We start from the raw sequence: 3,193 nt of genomic DNA, 5'->3' as shown, positions 1-3,193 counted from the left end.
CAGCTTCACTTTTGTTGTTTTGTTTTATCTTGTCTCTCGCTATTTTGTTTATGGCCTAATCGTATAAATGGTCTCCGTGGTCATAAGGTATTCGGATGATAGTCCATATGGTAAAAAAATTCGGATTTAAACCCCTGTGGTCTAAGTCTGTTAGGATTTATGCACTTCTGTTAAATAATGCTGACGTGGCTGCCAAATGTCTGCCACATGACAAAAATAATATTTTTTTTTAAACCTGAATTTTTACAAAAAAAAAAATCTACAGAAGAAGAACAAGCTCCCCCCCACCCTCCGCCCGTTCCCCCCCCCCCCCCGCCGGAGCCCTCTCCCCGCGCGACCCTCCTCCCTCTCCTTCTTCCTTCTTCTTCTTCTTCCCGCCGGAGACGAGCTCCCCCCCTCGCCGGTCTCCCCGCGCGACCCTCCTCTTCTCCCTCTTCCTTCTTCTTCTTCTTCTTCTTCTTCTTCTTCTTCTTCTTCTTCTTCCCGCCGGAGACCAGCTCCCCCCCTCGCCGGAGCCCTCTCGCCGCGCGACCCTCCTCCCTCTCCCTCTTCCTTCTTCTTCTTCTTCTTGCAGATCTGGGTTTTTTTTTTTGTAAAAAATTCAGGTTTTTTTTTAAAAAAAATTAAAAATTATTATTTTTGCCACGTGGCAGACATTTGGCAGCCACGTGGCATATATGTGGCAGACACGTCAGCATTATTTAACAGAAGGGCATAAATCCTAACAAACTTAGACCACAGGGGTTTAAATCCTAACAGACTATGACCACAGGGGTTTAAATCCGAATTTTTTTACCACAGGGGCTATCATCCGAATACCTTATGACCACGGGGACCATTTATCCGATTAGGCATTTTGTTTATTTGCAGTACTTAGTTCTTTAATAATTCTTTTAAAAAAAAAAGAACGAGTTGGTAGTGTCTCAGCCTCCTCAGTCAATCATCGTATGATTCAACAGCGTTATAAATTAAATTTAGACCGTGTCATATAAAAATCTCTACTTTTTTTTTCTTAACTTCTCATCACAATGTATAAATCTGTGTCAATAACCACTATATGAAGATGCATTTTTTTGATGATTAAAACTGTTATGTTTATAAATACCAGAAGGTTATGCAATGTGATATGGCAGAAGAAATAGGACGAGAATATATATAGTATTTGGGATGGGATGGGATTGGATTGGAATTTGTAAAGGTCAAGGTGTGTAAATTTAAGAGCATCTCTAATGACTCCCACGGCTAATTTTGAAGACTTATTTGGGCATTTTAAGGGAATATTAGGATCCCTAAAAGAATATTGTCCGCAATAAAGGTCTTTATAGTATAATTCTTAAATGTAAGGACCAAAATATTAGAAAATTATTGGTCACTTTGTTGTAGTATTGTGGCCGTTAATAAAAACTAATAACCTATCCAACGGTTAAAAAAATGAAGTTGCAGAAATCATTCACGTGGGTGGGTTCAAAAAAAAAAATGAGTTGTCGTGTAACATTCATACATGAGTAGGTTTGTTTCCCACACACAATGGGACTCACTCTTTGAGCCCCTATATACAGTCTTCACATTTGAGGATTTCTTTGAGATATTTGGCGAGTCCCTATATATGGGATATTTTGAGGACTTCTATTCCAACCCATTGGAGGTCTGTTGTCCCTATTTAGAGACTATATGGTTATAGGAGCTCGTATTTATTAAGCTAGCAAAATAGAAATACATTTATCTTACTATTAATTAGGTTTGGTAATTTTTTGTATGACCCGTTAACTTGACACGAAATAACACAAAAATAACAGGTTTCAAGTCGTTATCGAGTTACATGTTAAGAACACGTTAACGAATCAAGTCACCACTTAAGAACTTGTTAAGATATCGGGTATGATACATAAACGACACGAACATGACATGTTTGCAAGGTCTAGACATTGTGTATAATAATTTCTTGCATGACCCATAAACCCGACACAAAATGACACGACCCGTCACAAGTTGTGTCGTTGTTGGGTCACCTGTTAAAAACTCATTAAGATAAAAGATTTGACACAACATAATACATTAAGATAACCTGTATGACACGAAAACGATATAAATATTGAACACGACAAACACGACCCGTTTGCCAAAAATTAAGTCATCTTCTTCTAGAATTTGAATTAACAAAAAGACATTCTTACCACTCAGTACTACAGTCTGGTGATATTCTCCTTCACTTGGACGTGAGAGGTCTTAGGTTCGAATCTCGTGAATGATAAATTTGATAACAAATTATATTGCCCATTGTGTGGTTTTGTCTGTCTTCCCCTCTACTTAATATAAAAATATCAATGTACTCAAAAAACCAAAAAACAAAAAAACAAAAAAACTTTCTTAACGCATTTTGAATGTTTCACCAAACTCTTATTCCTAATATTATACATAGATGATCTCATTTTCCTTTATAATTTCAATTTATTACAAAATCGTCTAAATAAATAATGTTTATATTAGAAATTATCTCAAATATGTGACTTTTTGCAATGTGATGCAACCTTTTACTTCTTTCTATACGAACCTCCTCCCTCCCTCTTTTTCTCTTTATTTTCATTTTAGATACGTGGAATTTTCTTTTCTTAATTAATTGTTACAACAAAATACCCTAAGAAGAACCAACTGCCAAGCGGTAATTGAGGAATCCCGAGAAATCCCTCCCTCTCTCCCCCACAGACATGCGTGTAAAATTGTAAGGAGGCGTCCATCGCAAGAAATCCTCCTTTTTTCTCTTTTCTTTTTTTCTTTTAAAAATCCAAATCTCTGTTCATCTCTTATATATTAAGGGAAAATTAGGTTCACATCATTCTTTTTGTTACTCCATTGATTAAAATCCTATTTATTTTCAATTTTTTATCAAGGTCCTTGGGTATTAATAACATCATTAATTATTTGAATAATAAAATATTTTTATTTTTAAATATATTCCTTTAATGTTAAAAATGTTACAATTAGTATATTTATATTTATAGCTAAATTTTTTATCATATATTTTTATTTTTAGTTTGTCCTATTTTTAATTTGCAAATATTTTTTAATTTGTACCAATTTTCTTTTCATTTTTAATTTGTACCCATATATTAGTTTCTTTTTGTGCCCATATTTTTTAAAGTTTTATTTGTGTTTGTACCCATGTATATACCGTCACGTGACATTGTATATTTAA

This window comes from Malus sylvestris, chromosome 14, assembly GCF_916048215.2.
Source record: "Malus sylvestris chromosome 14, drMalSylv7.2, whole genome shotgun sequence".
Lineage (NCBI taxonomy): Eukaryota > Viridiplantae > Streptophyta > Magnoliopsida > Rosales > Rosaceae > Malus > Malus sylvestris.
This window is presented reverse-complemented; position numbering follows the sequence as displayed.